Below are 25,982 nucleotides of genomic sequence, written 5' to 3' on the forward strand. Positions count from 1 at the left end.
ATGCGTAATTGGCAATGCTCTGCAGTTGCAGGTGCGCTGTAATTTTCCTTTGCCCCCTCTCGCACAAATGCAACGGATGGCAGGGAGTTGGATCCTACAGATGTTGCTGAGTTGGCTATTGTTCGTCTGTACTCCAAAGTGGCAGCAAGGTTCTTCAACACCTGGTTGTGATGCCAGGTATAACGCCCCTGGGCAAGACTCACTTTACAACCAGTGAGAATATGCCTAAGGGATGCCGGCTTGGAGCAGAGTACACAGGCTGGATCTTCTCCTTGCCACTGCTGGAGATTTATGGGTGTGGGGAGAACATCGTAGGTTGCCCTGATTATGAAGCTGATTCACTTTGACTCCATACTCCATAGGTCTTTCCAGCTCAACTTCCTTCCCTCCACACTGTCCCACTTAGTCCATTTTCCCTGCTTACCAAGTGCCACCATCTTGGCCCTCCTGATGCCTTCCTCCTGATTTTTCACCTCATCCACGATCATCCTCCTCCTTTCAGCAGCTGAGGCCTTGCTCCAGGCTGGACGCTGAGCAGTTAAACCCAGACCTCCTCTTCCATGCTGAACATATCCCACGATGTCTGCATGCTTGAGGGCTGCCACTGCCTCCTCAACTGCTTGCACTGGTCTCCATTTGCGGCCTGCTATGATGGCTGGGGCATTCTTGCTCACCATTAGGTCTTTGGATTCCGTCAGTGTCACCTGGAGTCTTATCTTGGCACACTTGAAAAGCAAACTTTATTAGATGTGGAGACATGGACAGTGGTAGGGAATGTTCTGCCATGAATGATAATAAAGAAGCCTCCGGTATGATTTCCTATCAAGAAAACTAATGATTGGTTTTGCTGGCTGAGCAAGAAGCAGCACTGTGAACATTCTCAGAAGGCATCACGCAAGCAGTACTGGTGGCTCCTTTCTCCATTGCATTTACATTGTGAAATACTGCAGGAAGAGTCTGGTTTGTTCTCTTCAGTCTACGAGCTTCAATGTGCTTCTTATGCTTACTGTGGCTTAGGAGGTCTTTCTTCCAAGATGACTCATATTTAAGCAGGTCATTACACCTGTCAAAACAAAAAATGGAAAAAAATATACAGTGGGGCAAAAAAGTATTTAGTCAGCCACCAATTGTGCAAGTTCTCCCACTTAAAAAGATGAGAGGCCTGTAATTTTCATCATAGGTACACTTCAATTACAACCCCGATTCCAAAAAAGTTGGGACAAAGTACAAATTGTAAATATAAATTGAATGCAATAATTTACAAATCTCAAAAACTGATATTGTATTCACAATAGGACATAGACAACAAATCAAATGTCGAAAGTGAGACATTTTGAAATTTCATGCCAAATATCGGCTCATTTGAAATTTCATGACAGCAACACATCTCAAAGTTGGGAGAGGGGCAATAAGAGGCTGGAAAAGTTAAAGGTCCAAAAAAGGAACAGCTGGAGGATCATATTGCAACTCATTAGGTCAGTTGGCAATAGGTCATTAACATGACTGGGTATAAAAAGAGCATTTTGGAGTGGCAGCAGCTCACAAAAGTAAAGATGGGAAGAGGATCACCAATCCCTCTAATTCTGCGCCGACAAATAGTGGAGCAATATCAGAAAGGAGTTCGACAGTGTAACATTGCAAAGAGTTTGAACATACCATCATCTACAGTGCATACAGTAATATCAAAAGATTCAGAGAATCTGGAAGAATCTCTGTGCATAAGGGTCAAGGCTGGAAAACCATACTGGGTGCCCGTGATCTTCGGGCCCTTAGACGGCACTGCATCACATATAGGCATGCTTCTGTATTGGAAATCACAAAATGGGCTCAGGAATATTTCCAGAGAACATTATTTGTGAACACAATTCACCGTGCCATCCGCCGTTGCCAGCTAAAACTCTATAGTTCAAAGAAGAAGCCGTATCTAAACATGATCCAGAAGCGCAGATGTCTTCTCTGGGCCAAGGCTCATTTAAAATGGACTGTGGCAAAGTGGAAAGCTGTTCTGTGGTCAGACGAATCAAAATTTGAAGTTCTTTATGGAAATCAGGGACGCTGTGTCATTCGGACTAAAGAGGAGAAGGACGACCCAAGTTGTTATCGGCGCTCAGTTCAGAAGCCTGCATCTCTGATGGTATGGGGTTGCATTAGTGCGTGTGGCATGGGCAGCTTACACATCTGGAAAGATACCATCAATGCTGAAAGGTATGTCCAGGTTCTAGAGCAACATATGCTCCCATCCAGACGACGTCTCTTTCAGGGAAGACCTTGCATTTTCCAACATGACAATGCCAAACCACATACTGCATCAATTACAGCATCATGGCTGCATAGAAGAAGGGTCCAGGTACTGAACTGGCCAGCCTGCAGTCCAGATCTTTCACCCATAGAAAACATTTGGCGCATCATAAAACGGAAGATACGACAAAAAAGACCTAAGACAGTTGAGCAACTAGAATCCTACATTAGACAAGAATGGGTTAACATTCCTATCCCTAAACTTGAGCAACTTGTCTCCTCAGTCCCCAGACGTTTACAGACTGTTGTAAAAAGAAAAGGGGATGTCTCACAGTGGTAAACATGGCCTTGTCCCAACTTTTTTGAGAGGTGTTGTCATGAAATTTAAAATCACCTAATTTTTCTCTTTAAATTATAAATTTTCTCAGTTTAAACATTTGATATGTCATCTATGTTCTATTCTGAATAAAATATGGAATTTTGAAACTTCCACATCTTTGCATTCCATTTTTATTTACAATTTGTACTTTGTCCCAACCTTTTTGGAATCGGGGTTCTATGAGAGACAGAATGGGGGGGAAAGAATCCAGGAAATCACATTGTAGGATTTTTAATGAATTAACTGGTAAATTCCTTGGTAAAATAAGTATTTGGTCACCTACAAACAAGCAAGATTTCTGGCTCTCACAGACCTGTAACAGCTTCTTTAAGAGGCTCCTCTGTCCTCCACTCGTTACCTGTATTAATGGCACCTGTTTGAACTCGTTATCAGTATAAAAGACACCTGTCCACAACCTCAAACAGTCACACTCCAAACTCCACTATGGCCAAGACCAAAGAGCTGTCAAAGCACTGGCGGCTCGTTAATAGGGGCGATTTGGGCGACGCACTCCCAAACAGGGAGTTTTTTTTTTATCTACTCCTACTACCACGGCAACAGTAATGTCATCGTCCAATCGGGCTAAGGTCGCGCCTGGTGTAGCCACGCCCTTTTGGTGCGATTTCTGTCAGGTTCAGATTTGCCCCCAAATCTCCCATTGACAGTAATGGTACGTACATTTTTTTCGAAAAATCATGCTCCCAATGCATTTTCTATTAGGTTTTATGTGCTTGCACAAGCAGCGTGCTTTCGTCATACGCCTGTTGCGCCACGCAAGTGTTGCCAGATTGGGCGGTTTTAAGTGCATTTTGGCGGGCTTTGAACATAATTTTGGGCTGGAAAACGCAACTTGCGCGGGAAATGTGTGAACATTCTATGAAGAAGATGGTGAGTGTTGAGTGCAACAATACGATAGCGTCTCTGAAAGAAGTTCCCTTAGTTGTCGTACCAATGAGGAAAAAACGGCAATCAAACAGCTAGGACCTCCTAGACCGAATTTAAACATCAAGCAAGTGTCTACGAAGGGGGAGAAGACCTACTCAAGAGGTTTTAACAAGAACTGGTGCCACCAGAAAACTTGGCTAGCTGGCTGTGATGTAGTCAATGCTCTTTTTTGCTACCCTTGCGTTCTCTTCCACCCTGGAAGTAGCACAGCAGACGGTACAGTGATATCTGATATTTGAATTTACTAGGCAAAAGTTTTTTTTTTTTTTTTTTTTGTATGTGTTACCAATGGCAGTTTAACATTGCCATGTTTTTGTTTTACCAATGGCAGTTTAACATTGCCATGCTTGGAATATTTCAGTAGCCTCAAGTTCTCTCTGACTTGGTGTAAATTAAGCATATTTTCAGTTTTTATATATTGTACAGTATATGTGTTCATTGGAGCCAGCAGCACCTTACCTTTTTTCCAACTTGTTAAGCCAAGTTGCACTGACTACAAAAGCTTGTGTAACAGTGTGTATATAGCTAAATAACTAAAGCCTTTTGTGTTCATTGACATGCTTGTAATACTTTAAATTTCCTTTTAAGGCATGGCTTTCTGGAGGAATTCTTGGGAAAAAAAACTGCAGAATTTATTTAGAATTATTTGTTGTTAAAATGGTGCAATTCCATATAAAAAAAAGCACATAATTAAGCTGCACATGTTTGTTTGATGGTTATGCTTTTCTTCATCTTTTTCAAAACTTAAATAAACACTTGTTTTGGATTTATATCCTGCCACTTTAATTGCATTCTTTAGAATGAAGAAATTAGAATATGTTTATAATTAAGAATTTGTGTCTACTTATTATAGAATACTGGAAAAATATGAGAAAATAAATGAGTAATGTAATATTAATTGATTGTGATGCCAAATGTTTTGCTTTGAAGGCTTCACAATGAATCTTCCTTAGTTTTAGCCTGGCAAGCCAGACTAAATGTGAATATTTAGTCTGGTCTCGGTCGTAGACATTTCCGAAGGGTGTGGGTAGGAACAACCCGTTGTCTTTCAAACTGTCTCTGTGCGTATAGGCCAACGCTCTGACCAATCAGCGCAACAGTGACTGTGACATAGTCAGAGCGACAGAAAGCAGAGCCAGCTGGTAGATCAGACTTTTGCCATAGCCGGTCGGCAAAACAGCAAAAACGTCCTTCTTGAAAAGGAATGAGCGGAGAGCCTCTTCCTGCTCATGTTTCAACAAAAACTCCAAGTCTAATTCTTCTAAAACTGATTCCAAAGCGGAGTCAAACGAGCACTGTTCAATAGCCGTAGCCATCTTTCCTGTTGTGCTTTCTCCAGCGTCGCGCAGCCTTGTCGTCACTCCTGCAAAAGCCCGCCCAAAGAATCCAAACAAAAACCTTGCGTTGTGATTGGCGGGCACGATTTGATACCCAGGGTATGTTGTTGATATGGTCCGAGGCTAGACCCACTCGTAGGCAAAAATATTTTTGGCTGCTAGGCGGGTGGGTCTAGTTTACTAGGCTACCTTAGTTTGCCACCTTTAACTTGTTCAGTGGGCGGCACGGTGGTGTAGTGGTTAGCGCTGTCGCCTCACAGCAAGAAGGTCCGGGTTCGAGCCCCGTGTCCGGCGAGGGCTTTTCTGTGCGGAGTTTGCATGTTCTCCCCGTGTCCGCGTGGGTTTCCTCCGGGTGCTCTGGTTTCCCCCACAGTCCAAAGACATGCAGGTTAGGTTAACTGGTGACTCTAAATTGACCGTAGGTGTGAATGTGAGTGTGAATGGTTGTCTGTGTCTATGTGTCAGCCCTGTGATGACCTGGCGACTTGTCCAGGGTGTACCCCGCCTTTCGCCCGTAGTCAGCTGGGATAGGCTCCAGCTTGCCTGCGACCCTGTAGAAGGATAAAGCGGCTAGAGATAATGAGATGAGAACTTGTTCAGTGTTGCCACCTAGTGGAGAGAAGAGATATTGTCTATATTGATATCTGAATTTACCAGGCAAAAACAAGTTCGGCCAATTGACTTGCTACCTAGGTCAATTTACTTCAGTCCAGTGGACATTTATGGTCCGTGTAGACATCACAGGGGAAAATTGCCCCCCCTGAAAAAAAATTCAGGAGCCGCCACTGTGTCAAAGGACACCAGAAACAAAATTGTAGACCTGCACCAGGCTGGGAAGACTGAATCTGCAATAGGTAAGCAGCTTGGTGTGAAGAAATCAACTGTGGGAGCAATTATTAGAAAATGGAAGACATACAAGACCACTGATAATCTCCCTTGACCTGGGGCTCCATGCAAGCTCTCACCCCATGGGGTCAAAATGATCACAAGAATGGTGAGCAAAAATCCCAGAACCACACAGGGGGACCTAGTAAATGACCTGCAGGGAGCTGGGACCAAAGTAACAAAGGCTACCATCAGTAACACACTACGCCGCCAGGGACTCAAATCCTGCAGTGCCAGATGTGTCCCCCTGCTTAAGCCAGTACATGTCCAGGCCCATCTGAAGTTTGCTAGAGAGCATTTGGATGATCCAGAAGAGGATTGGGAGAATGTCATATGGTCAGATGAAACCAAAATAGAACTTTTTGGTAAAAACTCAACTTGTTGTGTTTGGAGGAGAAAGAATGCTGAGTTGCATCCAAAGAACACCATACCTACTGTGAAGCATGGGGGTGGAAACATCATGCTTTGGGGCTGTTTTTCTGCAAAGGGACCAGGACGACTGATCCGTGTAAAGGAAAGAATGAATGGGGCCATGTATCGTGAGATTTTGAGTGAAAACCTCCTTCCATCAGCAAGGGCATTGAAGATGAAACGTGGCTGGGTCTTTCAGCATGACAATGATCCCAAACACACCGCCCGGGCAATGAAGGAGTGGCTTCGTAAGAAGCATTTCAAGGTCCTGGAGTGACCTAGCCAGTCTCCAGATCTCAACCCCATAGAAAATCTTTGGAGGGAGTTGAAAGTCCGTGTTGCCCAGCGACAGCCCCAAAACATCACTGCTCTAGAGGAGATCTGCATGGAGGAATGGGTCAAAATACCAGCAACAGTGTGTGAAAACCTTGTGAAGACTTACAGAAAATGTTTGACCCCTCTCATTGCCAACAAGGGGTATATAACAAAGTATTGAGATGAACTTTTGTTTTTGACCAAATACTTACTTTCCACCATAATTTGCAAATTAATTCTTTAAAAATCAGACAATGTGATTTTCTGGATTTTTTTTTTCTCATTTTGTCTCTTATAGTTGAGGTATACCTATGATGAAAATTACAGGCCTCTCTCATCTTTTTAAGTGGGAGAACTTGCACAATTGGTGACTGACTAAATACTTTTTTGCCCCACTGTATATTTTTTCCATTTTTTTGTTTTGACAGGTGTAATGACCTGCTTAAATATGAGTCATCTGGGAAGAAAGACCTCCTAAGCCACAGTAAGCGTAAGAAGCACATTGAAGCTCGTAGACTGAAGAGAACAAACCAGACTCTTCCTGCAGTATTTCACAATGTAAATGCAATGGAGAAAGGAGCCACCAGTACTGCTTGCGTGATGCCTTCTGAGAATGTTCACAGTGCTGCTTCTTGCTCAGCCAGCAAAACCAATCATTAGTTTTCTTGATAGGAAATCATACCGGAGGCTTATTTATTATCATTCATGGCAGAACATTCCCTACCACTGTCCATGTCTCCACATCTAATAAAGTTTGCTCAAGAGTTCTCTCGCGACCAGGGGTGAAAGTAGACCGGTGTGAGGCAGTGCTGCGCACCGTCAAAAGATTTAGGGCCAGTGCGTCGCACCTGTAAGAGAGAGGGTTTATGCTGACTAAAAAAAAAAAAACACATAAAATTAGTAACGTTCGCTGTTTGAGAAGAAAACACATCTACCCACAATATGCCATTTTTGACCAGCTCCGATGAAGAGTAGCGTGTTTAAAAAGTCATAGGATGTGTGACGCGCGTCAGCAGCAGCTTCCTTTTGCAGTGCTGTGCATCGACCGACGCTTTCAAATCCACCCATTCGAGCCGCAAAAATAATAATTAGGAAAATAATGGTACTAAACGCCAGCAAGTATGGTAATCCGTTTTCAAAACTTCTGCAAATGTCTCCCATATTTTGGTCTTTCTGTTGGTGCGTTTTTGGAGCTTCAATTCCATCTCCATCTCATGCAGGGCTCACGCTGCCCGCTCAGCAGTTAGTCAGCCAAGTCTCGTCTTTGATAGAAAATTGTGTCAATGAAATTAATCAGCATTCCAAGCAACATGAAAAAGTTGTGCATAGCAGTAGACACCCTCTCAGCAAGTAATGCAGACTGTGAGAGGGGGTTCAGCACTATGAACAATATCATTACTGAGTACAGGAGCAACCTCACGACCAAAAATACAGCAAACCTCCTCTTCATAAGTACAGTCGGCCCACCAACCAACCAACCAGTGGAAACCTTTGTCATATGTAAAGACTTGGCTGGCCAAAGGGAGAAGAGCAGCACATTCCACATGTGGCATGGCTTGCCAGCACCCTGAAGAGGACAACTACTTCAGCCCTGTTTGGAATTTTTTTTTAATTTTTTGTTCTCATGGAGGGAATCCATCATTTTGCATTTTTCAGTCAAGTTCCAAATTAAATGTACTGACAAGAAAGTTCTCACAGTAAAATATTTACAAACTGAAATATTTTGTAATGTCTTTTTTTGTACATAGGTACAACAAGGTAGGCCCTAGTTAAGAATATTAAGACGTTATCTATCTCATGAAAAAGGTGTAAAATGCCTGTGGAAAAAAACCCCGGGTAAAACGAGTTTTAAGAAAACGATAAAGTGATGCACTGGAGATTGTAGTACCGGTAAGAACTGAAAACTACTTTCACCCCTGCTCGCGACACAACAGTCACAAATGCCATGTCTATGGAACGAACCTTTTGGGGAAAGCGCAAGAGAAAACAAACAGCTATAAGACTGTGGAACAACCGAAGAAGAAGAAGGTCTAGATTTAGTGGTGTCCATTTCACAGCTGGTTTTCCCTTACCCTAGCAGACTGTCTTCTTTGGTTTTTACAAAACTATGAACTTTGCAGTGCATTCCATGTCTCACTCACACACACACACACACACACACACACACACACATATATATATATACACAGTTCAAACTATTTAAGTTTTAGTGCATTATTAATAGTTTGAAATCTTTAAAGTGGCATGACAATAAGAAAATATTCTTTTTGATAATAGTTTGTGTTGAATAAGCTCAATTTTATAAGATAATGTGGCTGATTTATCTTTTCTGTTCTGAATGAGTTTACTGTTACAATAAATATATATCTGTTTAATAAGTGTTTTGATATTGAATCAATTCAGTTTCATGAAAGTGTGAACTATTTAATATCAGTTGAATTATTATTTTCTAAACATATATGCAGTATTGCACATAAGATGTGACAGCATCACTTTATATAAGTTTTGACATCCAATACTAAAAATTCTGAATTTAGAACAATGCACTCCTGAAAATTACTCATTAACTAGGGGAATTAAATTTAATATTTTTGACATGTTAATCATTAATGTACATGAAAGAAAAAGGCTTAAAAGTTATAACTTGTTTCAGTGAAAATATCGGTAAGTACTAAAATGCACTAGAATTCAGGGTTTTATGTGTTATGTTATTAAATTTTTGGGGGGGACGTTGCCCCCATCTTAGTTTGACTTTCAAAAGTTCAGGATTTTTTTCTTTGCTCCACTTTCATCTCTAAATAACTGTGTGTACTGAAAAGACAGTACATTGAATATTTTTATCGAATATGTCTGCTAGCAGGGGCGGCACGGTGGTGTAGTGGTTAGCTCTGTCGCCTCACAGCAAGAAGGTCCAGGTTCGAGCCCCGTGGCCGGCGAGGGCCTTTCTGTGTGGAGTTTGCATGCTGTCTGCGTGGGTTTCCTCCGGGTGCTCCGGTTTCCCTGACAGTCTAAAGACATGCAGGTTAGGTTAACTGGTGACTCTAAATTGACCATAGGTGTGAGTGTGAATGGTTGTCTATGTGTCGGCCCTGTGATGACCTGGCGACTTGTCCAGGGTGTACCTCGCCTGTAGTCAGCTGGGATAGGCTCCAACTTGCCTGCGACCCTGTCGAACAGGATAAAGTGGCTAGAGATGATGAGATGAGATGAATTAATCACCACATGCAAGATTTGCAATTAATCAAATTAATTGTACATTATTATTCAGGATTTACTACAGTTCTGAACTTCAAATTTTAAAAGTCTTGACTTTAGAGAGATGATTGATACTCTTTTGGTGGAACACAATGGAGCAAAATATTGTGACCCTCTAATGTTGACCTGAAGTTGGTGCCACTGGGGGTTGGCATTGGGTTTATGTTCCCACCAATGCTAGTATCAAACCTACACCCTTGGTACAGGTTATTGAAATTATTTATCATGGTCTCATTTTTTTTAAATCAGAAAAAAGGCATGTGGAATCTGCCCTAACGCCTGGGAACCAACTGCCCAAGAATGTACCACATGGTGCAGCACCTGCCTTAAAGAGGTACGGACGTTTGAGGAAAGCAGAACAAAACACCTTAAAGATCAAAGGGCTAGAAAGAAGACCAACTCCACCAACACAGCTGCATCAATACTTTACATTTGTAGAACCTGTAATCGGACCTTTCAAGGATTGGTCTCCACTCCCATGAAAAAAAACCTCATCAGTCGCAGGACACTCATGCATCGCCCTCGTGATGTGAGACGTGAGAATCCATCATCATTTTTTTTTAAATCAGAAAAAACTTATCATTTTAACAGGGTGTGTATACTTTTTATATCCACTGTAGAATTAATCAGAAACTGAAGCCCAGTAATGCCGCTTTTCCACTACCAACGCAGCTGAGTTGGGCTGAGCCGTGCCGTGCTGAGTTGGGCTGAGTCGAGCTGAGTGGGGCTGTTGGGGTTGCATTTCGACTACAACCGCGCTGAACCGTGCTGGCTGGAAGTGGGTGGACACATTGGGTGGAGTTAGCGAAAGTGGGTGGACGTCACGTGATGTCGTTAGGCGGCGCAAACAGTGACATCAGTGATCTTTTAAGCGGTAGTCTCACGACATGGATAGTAAACAATAAACATGGAGTCGTTAGTGTTGCTGGTCTTGGTGCTGTGGCTTGTTGTCACCGACAACGCCAACAGATACTGGCAAGAGCATATCGATGAGGTGAGGCGCATAAGGCTTCATAATTCTCGTAATTTGTAATTCTTCTTCTTCCGGGTTTACGGTGTTTACAGATCCCAGCATGCTCGCGGGGCGTGTGTGGGCATGTGAGGACACTCCTCCTCACCACTCAGTGCACAGGGGAGTGTCTCCTCACGCCCCTAGCCCCACTCGGCTCGGTTTGGCTCGCTTCAGCCCCACTCCAAAATCGTGTGAGTTTTGGGTGCTAAGTAAGACTGAAGCGAGCTGAGTCGTGCTGCTCTGCGGTAGTCGAAACGCGAGCCGTGTCGGGCTGAAGTGAGCTGAAGTGAGCTGAAAAAGGGTAGTGGAAAAGGGCCATAATACAAAAGCTTTGAGTCCAGTGCTGTGCTCCCTGACCTGGATATTTTATTTGATAGTTTAGTGAAAATTGTTAACAGTAATCAAGATGCAAAAAGGATGAAAATCCTGAGACTCAGTGGAGGTTCGGTGCCACTAGTGCTTTACTAGTGCAATAGTGAGCCTTAAGCCTCACTCACAACCCGCCATAAGTGTTTTGGACATATTAGTGAAGTTGAATTTTGGGCCAAATGTTCTATTTGTGTTGCTGTTGGAGTTTGAGATGTTTCACTGCTGCTCCACACCATGTGTCCTATGTGCATTGGACCATTCTGGAGATTGCCAAAGCAAGTGAGTAACAATACCACGTGACCACCTGTGGGCGTGTCTAGCCTACTTTTCGTGTGGACAAACATGTGGGACTCCGCCCCCCTCCAGCTCAAAGCCAGCAGAAAACTAAAGGAAAACCTGCCTAGCGAGTGGAACTGCAAGACAGAGCAAGGTGAGATGATGTCATTTTTCTGACTTGATAATTAAACCATTCCAGCTTGTGCTTCACTATCTGAGCCTTAGAATGCATGGGCTCGAGTCCCCAGGAGTGAGTATGGAGTTCTACACCTAATGTTTTGGTTTAGAGAAAGAAACAAGAACACAAAAGCAGGAACAGAGAAAAGATAGATTAGTCTTTTGGTTCATGAATCTGTTCATGAAAGAGTCAGCAAGGAAGGCGGCCATCGGGAAGGAGGAAGGAAGACAAGGAGACATGGTGGCGGAACAAAGAAGTGCAGGAAATTCTAGCGGAGCTCCAGACTGAAGAAACTATTGGCCCTTTTCCACTACCCTTTTTCAGCTCACTTCAGCTCGCTTCAGCTCACTTCAGCCCGACACGGCTCGCGTTTCGACTACCAAAAACCAGCACGACTCAGCTCGTTTCAGCCCTGCTTAGCCCCTAAAACTCGCACCGTTTTGGAGTGGGGCTGAAGCGAGCCAAAGCGAGCCGACTGAGGTTGGGGGCGTGAGCAGACACTCCCCTGTGCACTGATTGGTGAGGAGGAGTGTCCTCACATGCCCACACACGCCCCGCGAGCGCGCTGGGATCTGTAAACCCGGAAGAAGAAGAATTACGAATTGCGAGAATTTCTGAAGCCTTATGCGCCTCGCCTCATCTATACGCTCTTGCCAGTATCTGTCCGCGTTGTCGGTGACAACAAGCCACAGCACCAAGACCAGCAACACTAACGACTCCATGTCCTCCATGTTTATTGTTTACTATTCGGGTCGTGAGACTACCGCTTAAAAGCTCACTGAATCAGTGACATACAGAGCATCGTGGACGAGTTCGCGGAGCGCAAGGCTCGTCGTATGCCCTTCAAATAATGCGCGCAGTAGGCTATTGATGTTTTATTATGAGCCATGTACAGTATGTCGCCTAATGTTTTTTTGTTTCTGAGTTACATGTTCGTTTGAAGGACTTGATGTACAAAATAACATAGTTGCACCCCGTAGTGTTGAAATTGGTAAACACAGTGCATTCAGTGAGGTTTGCACCGCCCTCCTTTTATTTCTGACTCTTCCTGTCACCACTCTGAGCGCTCATTCGTATGCCCTTCAAATAATGTGCGCAGTATAGGCTATTGATGTTTTATTATGAGCCATGTACAGTATCCTAATGTTTTTTGTTTCTGAGTTACATGTTCGTTTGAAGGACTTGATGTACTAAATAACATATAGTTGCACCCGGTAGTGTTGAAATTGGTAAACACCGCAGTTGCGGACATTTTGTAGCCTAAAATGATGTTATGATAAGCTTTAATAAAGGGCCCGGTCATTTGCCCCGCCCCCGGCCCGGCTCTGACTTGTTCCGCCACTGTCACTGATGTCACTGTTTGCGCTGCTTAACGACATCACGTGACGTCCACCCACTTTCGCTAACTCCACCCAATGTGTCCACCCACTTCCAGCCAGCACGGTTCAGCGCGGTTGTAGTCGAAATGCAACTCCAACAGCCCCACTCAGCTCGACTCAGCACGGCACGGCTCAGCCGCGTTTGTAGTGGAAAAGCGGCATATGGAAACCCATCGAGTTGATTTTTCATGGACACACAGGGATCCCAGCCGTGTCGGGCCCCGCCCCTCGCGATTCTGATTGGCTGTTTGATTTTGGCCGGAACTCGAAGCGCGAGCGCGCTGACATCACTGATTGGTGTCTGCAGATAGTTTCATATTTATCGGGTTTTTCCACCGAGAGCAACTCAAACAGCGCAACAACACCATCATCACTTTAATACACAGAGGCCAGAACAAGCTCACCAAGGAGAGAAAGATGGAGTGAAACCCGGGGAGAGAGAGAGAGAGAGAGAGTTTTACCAGAGGAAGGAAAGGAAAGAAGCGGTGAAAGAGCGAGAGAAAGGCGAAGAAATCTTTCACAAGAAAAGCCACAAGCTGAAAGAGAAAGAAAACAGGGGAAATGAATTAATAGAAATGATGAGTTGTAGGAATTTAACTCTAAATAGTGACGCTGATTTTGAAATCACTGCGAAATCCTTCGGGATCTGAATCCACTCAGTGTTTTCATGAATCATGTTTTAGAATCAGAATCACTTTATTAATCCCCGGAGGGAAATTCACATTTGCACCCAAACTCCTGAATCCAAGAAGAAGGAAACATGTCTAAAAATACAAGATAAACTAGTCTTAAAAAAAGAATAAATAAAATTGAAATAAGTTCAATAACTTACGTAAAAGCAAAATAAAGTGATTTTCTATACAATGATTCCTATATACATATATATTATTTACCAGCTGGGAGGTCCGTATGGTGAAATACCGTGACCGAGGTCTTGAAAGTACTGAGCGAGGCCCTCTGGACCGAGGTCAGTATTCAAGGCCGAGGTCACAGTATTTCACCATACAGACTGACCTTAAGCTGGTAAATAATATATTTATTTTTTTCTTTACCAAATTCTAACAGAAAACGAGAGCGCCCGAAAGGGGAAACCGAGCCAAGCCGCCATTTTGAATCCTCATTCACGGCTGTAATGCAAATGGCTTCCTCCTCACTATACAAGTGCACTTCCATGGCAGGAAATAAACTACATTTTGCCGCCTATGTAGTCCCCTATTTATACAAATAGGAGTCATTCAGGATTCAGCCATGTTTTTGTTCGGTGTTAGCAAATTACAGGTTTTAGCTTTCTCCTGAATGTTTTATTTTATTTATTCTTCCTCAGGGGAGTAAAACTCACTTTTGCTGTGAACACTGTCGTTATTGCTATCCATGCTGTAAAATGAATGCTATTATACTGAGAAATGCTGGCAAACATTTATAAGAATTTTGATAATCTTATAAATAAATCTTATAAAAAAAGATACATGTTGACAAAAAATGCTACTATGTTTGTTGTTGTTGTGAACGAGCAAGTCGCCAGAGGTTCGTAACCGGGGTCCGTAACTGGGGTCCGTATCGTAGGCCAGTTGTGAACCCAGCCAATCAGAGCGCAGGATTTGGACCGCAAAAAAAATAAATACGTATATTGCACCAGGGCGGCACGGTGGTGTAGTGGTTAGCGCTGTCACCTCACAGCAAGAAGGTCCGGGTTCGAGCCCCGTGGCCGGCGAAGGCCTTTCTGTGTGGAGTTTGCATGTTCTCCCCATGTCCGCGTGGGTTTCCTCTGGGTGCTCCGGTTTCCCCCACAGTCCAAAGACATGCAGGTTAGGTTAACTGGTGACTCTAAATTGACCGTAGGTGTGAATGTGAGTGTGAATGGTTGTCTGTGTTTATGTGCTAGCCCTGTGATGACCTGGCGACTTGTCCAGGGTGTACCCCGCCTTTCGCCCATAGTCAGCTGGGATAGGCTCCAGCTTGCCTGTGACCCTGTAGGACAGGTTAAAGCGGCTAGAGATGAGATGAGATATATTGCACCTGAGTTAAGGATACAGTATACATGGTAAGACAGTACACCACAGTTATACAGTGGCATTGTACAGCTTGACTGCAGCAGGTAGGAATGATTTCCTGTGTCTCTCAGTTGTGCAGCATGGAAGAATCAGCCGTTTACTGAATGTGCTCCTGTGGCTGATCAGCTCCTCATGTAGAGGGTGGGAAGGACAGTCTAAGATTGTTTGTTTTTATTTTGGACAGTGTCCTCTTCTCCAACACCACTGTCAGAGAGTCCAGTGCAATGGAAACTTCTAATAAACCCTTCAGAACACTTAGCAGTTTTCTTTTCAGTAATTTATTATAGTAGATTATGTACATTAAACAGAGATATAAAACAGGAAAAGAAGAAGAAGACACCACCTCCGGTGATGTCGAGAGTGCACTCTGAGTTGTGTCTTAGTGGCTGTTATCTATTATACTCTAAAGACATTCGCTTACTGCTTGCATGTGTACGTGATTGGCTCAAGATTTTCTATGAAGCTTTGTTAAAGCGTGCACCTGGCATGCTCTGGGATGTGCAGACGGACGTGGTTTAGGAGAACTCAGACACCCTGCTTATCACCAGCCAAGGGCACAGAAAGGTGATTACAGCATGTGGGAAAACAACTTTTCTCAGTACACTAGGCCACTTGAGCTCAACACAGAGAATAGAAATGTTTATTCACTAAATTTCCTTCACACCAGTTCCACGCCTACAACATGGCCGGCCTTCCTGATGATCTTATTGAGTCTGTTAGTGTCCTTCACCTTCAAGCCGCTGCCCCAGCAGACGACAGCGTACAGGATGGCACTGGCCACCACAGACTTATAGAACATCCGCAGCATCGTTTGGCAGATGTTGAAGGACCTCAGCCGTCTCAGAAAATAGAGACGGCTCTGGCCCTTTTTGTATCCAGTGTCCACGTTTTTGGACCAGTCCAGTTTATTATCCAAGTACACCCCCAGGTACTTATATTCCTCCACCTCGCCCACACTGACCCCTTGGATGCTAACAGGGCTCACCGGAGCCCTGATTCTCTTCAGATCGACCACCAGTTCCTTTGACACATTGAGCTGTAGGTGGTTCTTCCTGCTCCACGTGACAAAGTTGTCCACCGCCATCCTGTACTCGCTCTCATCACCACCAGTAATACATCCAACCCCTGCAGAGTCATCAGAACATTTCTGGAGGTGGCAGGTCTCCGTGCAGTAGTTGAAATCAGTGGTGTAGAGAGTGAAAAGGAAAGGAGAAAGGACAGTCCCTTGCGGAGCCCCGGTGTTGCTAATCACTCTGTCCGACACACAGCACTGCAAGCGCACGTACTGTGGTCTGCTTGCACAGTTTCTTTTGGTTTCAGAACATTTTGCAATAAATCCCTAAAGCACACTGTAGTTTACAGTAAGAAAAAGAATAATATTATACATGTGAGTTTGGAGAAATTTATCTTCTCGTGATAAAACTGAAATTGAAACACATCAAAGTGCATCATCTGTTGCATGTTTGTTTTCATTTGAATGGAAGCTCCACTATTCGGTAGGACCTCATTTTATATTATTATTACTGAGTGTTCTGACTGATTCATAAATCACAACAAAGGAAGAAGGACAAGGACAGAGATTGAAGATCTTAATTAATTTATTTAAGGAAAATAGAAATATTTACAAAATGAATGTATGGCGTGAGTAAGGTAATTAATCAGTAGTGTTAGACAGTGCAGGCATGTGATGGTAGTGTAGCATGGACCCCCCCCACACACACACACACACGCACACATACACACGGTGACGTCTCTGTTCAAAAGGATCCAGCTCAGGGGCGATTCTAGCATCTGATCTTTGGGGGTGCTTAGCCCCCAGAGCTGACAGAGGCACCTGGCTTGAACGACAGTGTTTCCATGTTTATTCCGCATTTAGACTAGACTTAACTAGACAAGAAGACTAGACTAGATAAGACTAGACTTATGCAATGTTTTAACAGAAGCTGACCCAATAAACTATGATATCTACACATTTACAACCACTGACACAAATATTTACGTTATATTTTTAACTAAACAAGACCTACTACTGCATTTGTAATCTTGGAGCTATTCATTTTGAACAGTGGTAATTGTTAATTGTGTTATTGTGTATTGTGTAATAATAGTGTGTATTATGATTTTACATTAGTTTATATTTTTTTATATTTGTTATATTTTGGTAGTGTTCTTTTGATAGTCATTTGTTTAATTGTTTGCTTCGTACATGTACGTTTCAGTGTCTGTTTTGATTAATTTGCTAATTATTATGATGTTATTTAGACACATGAGGGCAGTAGTGGACACAGGTAAAGGTGGATATAGACCCTTTTCAGTCACGTGACCTTCGTAAACGCGACCGCCATTTTGGACATGTAGTGGACTTGGGTTCGAATCGGTTTGAATGCGAGGAAGGCAACAAACGAAAAACAAAGAAGAAAAAGGAGCGAGATGCAGAAAACACCTTCACTATCCAGCGACGTAGGGCATTTACAGGGCGAGCAGAGGGAGAGGTATTTGCAAAAATTGAGGTTAGCAGGCTTAGAGAACGACGTTTACCTGCTTCCACCAGGATTGTTCACTGACGTACGGAAGTACACGAAGCCCTCGTCTTTACCTGACTTCGGCCCACATGATCTGTATACCTATGTCATTAAAAACCCATCGCCATACACGGGTATTGATCTGAAAGCGTATAAGAGTTTGGATGCCTACAAATATTTTGTGTCAGGCTGGGTAACATGCCTACATCAGTGGGTCGTCCCTGGAGCCGGTGGTCGCCATCTTATTACAGCTAAGGTTTGTTCACATTTTCATTTACTTTCGGTCCTCAGGATAAACAAAATGTTATTAAATGTCATTGAAATAACTTCTTAGTCTGTTGAGACATGGCCCATTATAAATTTGCTGTTACCAGGCAATGACCAAGAACTGTATTATTAGGGTCGGTGTCTGTGTTGTAGCAGTGTACTAGCAGCTAGCTGTTAGCACTAGCTAACGTCAACAACATAGCTAGTATGTTACTGTAGCAATGTTAACGTTCAGTCATTTGGATCCAGTGTAAATAGCTGCCGGAGCCAACGTCCGAGGTTCCGGAGCACGCTCCAGCTTGCTCCCCCTCAAATTAAGCCCTGTACAGGTAAATAGCTGCTGGAGCCAACGTCCGAGGTTCCGGAGCGCGCTCCGGCTTGCTCCCCCTAAAATTAAGCCCTGTACAGGTAAATAGCTGCCGGAGCCAACGTCCGAGGTTCCGGAGCACGCTCCGGCTTGCTCCCCCTCAAATTAAGCCTTGTGGGTTTAATTTGAGGGGGAGCAAGCCGGAGTGTGCTCCGGAACCTCGGACGTTGGTTCCGGCAGCTATTTACACTGGATCCGGTGTAAATAGCTGCCGGATCATAATTACAGTAAACTAGTAAATACAGTAAAGGAAAAACTTGAGACTGAAAGGTTTTAACAGTCATCCAAATGACTGAACGTAAACATTGCTACAGTAACATACTAGCTACTATGTTGTTGACATTAGCTAGTCAACGATAGCTACTACAGAAGAACAAAGAGGTTACAATGGGTTATTTTAACCTATTTGGTTACACACTCGCCGCCACAGAATGTTAACAGCAATGTAATGCCTTTTCTGGCTAATTTTATTCGTCTTACCTCCAACAAAGTGGTCACTACACAAGCGTTGGTATGCCGAGGGCTGCCAATCTTTCCTGTTAATGGCCGCTATCCATCTTCTCTGTCGGGATCCGATAAAATGATAAACCTTGCCTTGTTTGTTGATGGTTACTACATCCAGGTGCACAACAATATAGTGGCATGATGGGAGTCTTGCTGAAAGTAAAAACTTTCTTTGCTGCCGTTCCTCAATGTTGGCTATGGTAAACTACTGGTAGTACATGTCCAAAATGGCGGCCGCGTTTGTCGTGACGTCACGTGAAAAGGTAGGAAGAGGCCTATATGCACCTGGGTTGTCAACATTCTCAGAAAGTGAATAGTAATAATGCACTCACAATCTATGTCAATGTAGAGAAAACACTGTGTTTGTTTTTGAGTGTTTTAGTGGTGTGGTGAGACCCATGAGGCCACTAGGGTCTTTGTCCTTAGTAGCTGGTGGTTGGCTCACTGCAAGTCAACCTACTGATAGAAAAACTCAAATGCAATAATTCCTCTGATGCAGGTAGGGAAAATTCCCCATTGCATTTCCTCATTATTTGATAATATGACCAAAACACATTTTATTTCAGAGAACTGTCTTTAATAGTATGCCACAAATTGAACATTTTGTAGGAAAAAAAGTGAATTGTGATGCCTGACCTTATGGGTGAGATCTAAATGTCAAGAGTAGTTTAAACAAAAAGGGGGGAAATGAAGATATGTCGCACATCATATTTACATCACACAAAAACACTGTGTTTTCTAGGGGAATACCCTATTTTGGAAGAACTAAACTGTGTCGCCTAACTTTAAGGCTGGCAAATCTGTCAATAACATAGTCATGACTGATGCTGTCAAGCAGCTCTTTTTCAACTGACATCACAGCCAAATGATGGAGTCTATTTTGCCCCATTGTCCTCCTGAACCAGGTATGTAGGCGGCGCCTATATATATAAATACATTGTGCTCTGCACAAAAGTATCTCGATATGGATGATAAATGTCGTTTTTATCATTCTGTTCATAGACCAGGGAACATCAATATTGCATTATGCATATAATTGTGTTGTGTTTAACAATTGTAACTCCAGTCCGTACCTTCACATCTCACTATGCCAGTAATACTCAGGTGCTACTTCGAGTTCCTCATCGGCGTGGAATCCAGTTAAAAAAACCACCATGTCGTACCAAGCACTCGCGCGGACAGGCAACCCAATCAGAGGGGACGCAAGGAGGAGAGGTATTTTACTGGTCATAGAACTATCACGTAACAGGTGAATTCAAGAACACACACGCCCGCGCACACATTCATTGCGCAGTGTGCAAGGGCACTTATTTCTGAAAATTACGTCCAAAAGCAGTGTTTTTGAGGGTGCTGAGCTAGGGGGTGCTGAGCTCGTTTTTGGGGTTGCTTGAGCACCCCCAAAAATAGGCTAAACACGCCCCTGATCCAGCTGTTGGGGGTGGAGTCTAGCTGTGTTTACCTTTCTGGATTTCAATATTTGGAAGTGGTATATTTAAAGCCATTAAACACAGCAAGTTATCACTTCTCGGCCTTTTGGCTAAGATCAAGTGTAGTATCTGTTCTTATCAGTTTAATATCTAACAACACAAGCTTCGTATTTGTACAAACAATTAGTGTTTCTTTGACACTCATCCACTTTTCCTTTCATCAATTGAACATTTGAGAGAATAATGGTTGGAAGTGGAACTTTTGTTTTCCTTTCTCTAAGTTTTTGTTGCACCTCTCTGTGCTTTCCTCTTTTCTTTTTGTGTCCATCATAAAAAAAAAAAATTCCTGGACTGATTCCAATCACTTGAGCAGGAGCTGTGTTGCAGGAGGAAATCTTTGCTGTCACATACTGTACGTGTTCATCTCATGTTCTAGCTGGTTTCCTTACAACATTGTTTGCAAACAAAATAAGATTTAGCAATAAAGCTAACCTCCATACACTCGTCAAAGAAAATCAAAGAATGTCAAATACTCTGCAAAAATGGACACAGTACATTTTTATTCATAATATATATGACCTGTTTTTTATGAAACATTACTTTGTTTTAATTTAATTGACATTTTAATTCATAATTGTTCAATAATATGTTAATGCATTGATTGGCATTTCTTAGATTTAATAGTTAAGTAATTTAAGCAATATATAATTAATTTTAAGCTTGTATTTTTTAAGCATGATGCCTGAAATTTACAGAAATAAACAACATTTTTCCAAACAACAGCAGCTCTTTTGTTGTGTTCTCCTCTTCATGATCAGACATGATTGAGGTTTAATTAGTGCTGATTGGCTTTATTTAAAACGTAAAACTTATGCTCAATTTCAATGACTGACTGGAAGTCATTTACACTTGGATTTTTCCAATTTTTTGTTCATTTGTATTGAGTGGACATTTTACACAACAGGCCAAAATGGGACCGTGTAAAGTGCTTCATAATAATAATGATAATAATAATAATAATAATAATAATCTCATCCAGGGGCGTGTTTAGCCTATTTTTGGGGGTGCTCAAGCACCCCCAAAAACGAGCTCAGCACCCCCTAGCTCAGCACCCTCAAAAACACTGCTTTTGGATGTAATTTTCAGAAATAAGTGCCCTTGCGCACTGCGCAGTGAATGTGTGCACGGGCGTATGTGTGTGTTCTTGAATTCACCTGTTCCGTGATAGTCTATGAGCAGTAAAATCCCTCTCCTCCTTGCGTCCCCTCTGATTGGGTTGCCTGTCCGCGCGAGTGCTTGCTACGACATGGTGTTTTTTTTAACTGGATTCCACGCCGATGAGGAACTCGAATTAGCACCTGAGTATTACTGGCATAGCGAGATGTGAAGGTACGGACTGGAGTTACAATTGTTAAACACAACACAATAATATGCATAATGCAATATTGATGTTCCCTGGTCTATGAACAGAATGATAAAAACGACATTTATCATCCATATCGAGATACTTTTGTGCAGAGCTGTACAAGTGCTACGGTGCTAGACCACCGTGTGTTAGTCAGTTTTATTTAATGTAACATAGCGTTTACGTTTGCTTATCATTCTTATCATGCTTATCAACAAAAAATATAAACTAATGTAAAATCATAATAATACACACTATTACACAATACACAATAACACATTAATTAACAATTACCACTGTTCAAAATGAATAGCTCCAACATTACAAATGCAGTAGGTCTTGTTTAGTTAAAAATATAACGTAAATATTTGTGTCAGTGGTTGTAAATGTGTAGATATCATAGTTTATTGGGTCAGCTTCTGTTAAAACATTGCATAAGTCTAGTTTTGTCTAGTCTAGTCTTCTTGTCTAGTTAAGTCTGTCTAAATGCGGAATAAACATGGAAACACTGTCGTTCAAGCCAGGTGCCTCTGTCAGCTCTGGGGGCTAAGCACCCCCAAAAATCAGATGCTAGAATCGCCCCTGATCTCATCTCATTATCTGTAGCCGTTTTATCCTGTTCTTCTACAGGGTCACAGGCAAGCTGGAGCCTATCCCAGCTGACTACGGGCGAAAGGCAGGGTACACCCTGGACAAGTCGCCAGGTCATCACAGGGCTGACACATAGACACAGACAACCATTCACACTCACATTCACACCTACAGTCAATTTAGAGTCACCAGTTAACCTAACCTGCATGTCTTTGGACTGTGGGGGAAACCGGAGCATCCGGAGGAAACCCACGCAGACACGGGGAGAACATGCAAACTCCACACAGAAAGGCCCTCGCCGGCCATGGGGCTCGAACCCGGACCTTCTTGCTGTGAGGCGACAGTGCTAAACACTACACCACCATGCCGCTAATAATAATAATACATTCATCTAATTAATATTACAGTAAATCCTCTAATACTGGCCTGTATTCCATTACTGGCCGGGACTCTAATATTGGCCGGTCTCGCTGTCGGAGGAGGTAAATAATGGCCGGACTCTAATACAGGCCGGGGCTATAACCAACGATGTTTCTGAGATCATAGTGGCCTTACACAATCGTTCCGATCTGAAAGACAATTGTGATCAGTGGCGCCGCCAGGCGTATGGCCGTACGCACTAGGCGTACCTTGGGGAGAGAGATATTTTTTTTTAATTATAATTGTTACCTGAATGCTTTGGCAATGCAACATAATTTGAGAAAGAGAGAGAGAGACGTGTGTGTGCCGGCGCATTTGTGTGCTTCAGGAGTGGGCGGGGTGTGCGTGACCAAGAAAGCTCATTGGTCAATGCAGATATACTTTTCTTGCACCACTGAGATTCTCTCCAGTTTTGAGAAACGGAGACAGACAATCGTCAGTAGTCAGAGCTTGTGCGAGAATTTATTGAGAAGCGAGTCAAAAATGAGTAAACGAACCCTGAAACAAACGAGCTTGTTTCAGACTTTTACGAAAAAGTCCAAAAGCAGTGATCCAGGGGTGTCATCTGCTTGCCAGTCCTCTCCAGTATCAGCTAGTAACACGGCACCGGCAGCTTCCACTCCTCCGCAACCGAGCAGCAGTACGCTGCAGCTGGATGCGAGCTCAGTTCCTTTGAGGGAATTGCCTTCATCTACCTCTGAGTTTGAAACTAGCCATACATCCAGTGAATTTCATATAAGAACACCTACATCTCCCCATGTCCCTTACGATCAGAAGTAGATGGTTGCTCCACCTTGCTGACAAATGAGCCATCAGATAGCTTTACTAATGAGCCACGAGTCAGCCCGCTATCACTGACATCAGATTTATCAGACATAGGTAAACTTCAACCAGATGCCTTAAAATGTGCACCGCACTCTGTAAAGCTCAATGTCCTACAGAACCGCTTCAAACCAGACAGAGGGTGGGTGACTCCTTCTACTCTGATTTTCGGTAAACTCAGAAAAATACCCGAGGAGTTTTTCAGCGAGTCTCTGTACCCCACGTTGCGCTACAGTGTGTGTCAGAGTCGTGCGTGCGGTAGTGCTGAGCAAGTTCACTAGATTCTAATCGAGGCTATAAAGAGTTTATTGTTTATTGTCGTGTGTAGTTCACATATGTTGTTCAAATATCAGCCTGTGTTCATGGAAGGCTATTGTTCAATTTCAAGTTAAAGTTCTATCGTTGTTTTGTGTATAAGCCTATAGATCGACTCTTCATAGAAACTGCAGCACGCAAGCGTTTTTTTTTTTTTTGGGGGGGGGGGGGGGGGATTACACCGCTAGTGCGTACCTTACAGTTCAACCCTGCAGGCGCCCCTGATTGTGATTACCGGTAGGTCTGGTGGTAACCAAGCATCAACCTATTTTATAGGTTCAAATAGACACAAAATCTTGTTTTTATTCATTTCACTGGTAGTCTGTTTTGCTCAAATAGAAATAGAGGCCTGCCTCTAATTCTGGCCTCCTTCCAATAATGGCCTGGACCAAGATGCACTTGAGTGAAATAAAGTCCCTGGCCTATATTAGAGGATTTACGGTATTCAGTTTATAATGTTGCCGTTGCATGTACTTTAATACCCAGAATCCTTGTCAGCCATTCAGAAATATGGGTATGTTTTGAAATATTTGAAATGGGAAAAGTGCAAAGATTATCAGTTATGCCCAAGGCTTTAGGGACGGTCTCTGGAGTCTATGCAATACTGTGCTCTCACATTACTACAATACCCATAAGTCTGATCTCCCAAACAAACAGAAAAGCAGGAGTTTTAGATAACCAAATCACTTTAGATACAAAAAGCGAAATAAAAGCTATATCAAATTATAATAGCGACCTATAATCGTTTAAGTTGGGGTCAAAAGCTTCCCTATACAACCTACACCATTCAATCTCACAGCTCCACACATTTCAGGTTACTATACATTTCTTTCGGTAGCTCAATGAGGCCATCTACTTCTGTTTACATCAGAGGTCATTTTAAAACAAATGATTAAAGACACATTTATTTCTGCTGAAATTCACTATATAAGCATTCCAGTGAGCCGGACATTATTGACACCAAGTTAAAAGTTTCTGTAAATAGTCTGGAAGGTTCCAGAAATTGATGTAATGAATTTGAGAAGCTTCTGTTTGTCCAGTTGTCATAATTAGGGGTTACTGGGAATGCACAAGTTTGGTTTGTCCTTAGGAGCATAATACAGTACAATGCAATACAGTACAATACAGAAAAAGTCTTGGGACCACATAGACACTGCATCATTCAAGAAAGAGGCACACATTTTAACTCCCAGGGATGAACAAACATTGGTCCAAAAGGTTCAACTGAAACCCAAGACAGCAACAAAGGAACTATTAAAGGAGTTTCAGACATTAGGTATTCATTCATTATTTCTAGCTGCTTTATCCTGTTCTTCTACAGGGTCGCAGGCAAGCTGGAGCCTATCCCAGCTGACTACGGGCGAAAGGCAGGGTACACCCTGGACAAGTCGCCAGGTCATCACAGGGCTGACACAGAGACACAGACAACCATTCACACTCACATTCACACCTACGGTCAATTTAGAGTCACTAGTTAACCTAACCTGCATGTCTTTGGACTGTGGGGGAAACCGGAGCACCCGGAGGAAACCCACGCAGACACGGGGAGAACATGCAAACTCCACACAGAAAGGCCCTCACCGGCCACGGGCCTCGAACCCGGACCTTCTTGCTGTGAGGCGACAGCACTCACCACTACACCACCGTGCCGCCACATTAGGTATTATGTAAAATAGAGCTGTCATTAAGAGTCCTACATCATCATGGACTGAAAGACTGTCACACAAGGGAGAAGCCCGTACTCTAAGGCCAGCAAAAAAACAGCCAGACAGTGTTGTAAATTTTGGAGAAGTGTTCTCTGGTAAGATTAAACAATAACTGAACTGTTTGGCCATAATGATTAGCCCTATATGTAAGACATTTTAATTCACAGAACAATATCCCAAGCGTGACGCATGGGGGTGGTAGCATTGAAATCAGTGTCCACAAACTTTGACAGTGTCGTTGGCAGGGCAACCAGAATGAATTTTAACACTCTTGCTGCGTTTGCTGTGAACATGTGCACAAAAAAAAGTGTAAGGCTTGAGGCGAACAGACAATCATGTGATACACAGAGAAGTCAAAAGTCTTACTTTTGGTTGCAGGGACAATAACTCATATTACATAAACGTGAAGTATATAAAGCCGCCATGTCGCTGCTGTCAAGCCCTGAAAAACATGATGTAATAAAGTCTAACATTCAGTGACTATATTGATAGTTAAATATGTACTCAACAGCCACTTTAATAGGAACACCAGCTCATTTCTGCGAGTTTGCATACACCAAGGCTAAAGACATTACAAATCAAATTTTCACAACTTTACAGATTAAG

At 42.9% G+C, this 25,982-nt stretch overlaps 1 protein-coding gene and 1 pseudogene across 1 annotated transcript in view; both read left to right on the forward strand.

The window, feature by feature from the left end:
- Positions 1-25,982, forward strand: part of LOC132885533 (titin-like) — a 978,782-nt gene that overhangs the window by 502,636 nt on the left and 450,164 nt on the right. The window lies entirely within an intron of this gene.
- On the forward strand, positions 20,208-20,331 carry LOC132898029 (U2 spliceosomal RNA; annotated as a pseudogene).

Source organism: Neoarius graeffei, chromosome 1 (genome assembly GCF_027579695.1).
Source record: "Neoarius graeffei isolate fNeoGra1 chromosome 1, fNeoGra1.pri, whole genome shotgun sequence".
Taxonomy (NCBI): domain Eukaryota; kingdom Metazoa; phylum Chordata; class Actinopteri; order Siluriformes; family Ariidae; genus Neoarius; species Neoarius graeffei.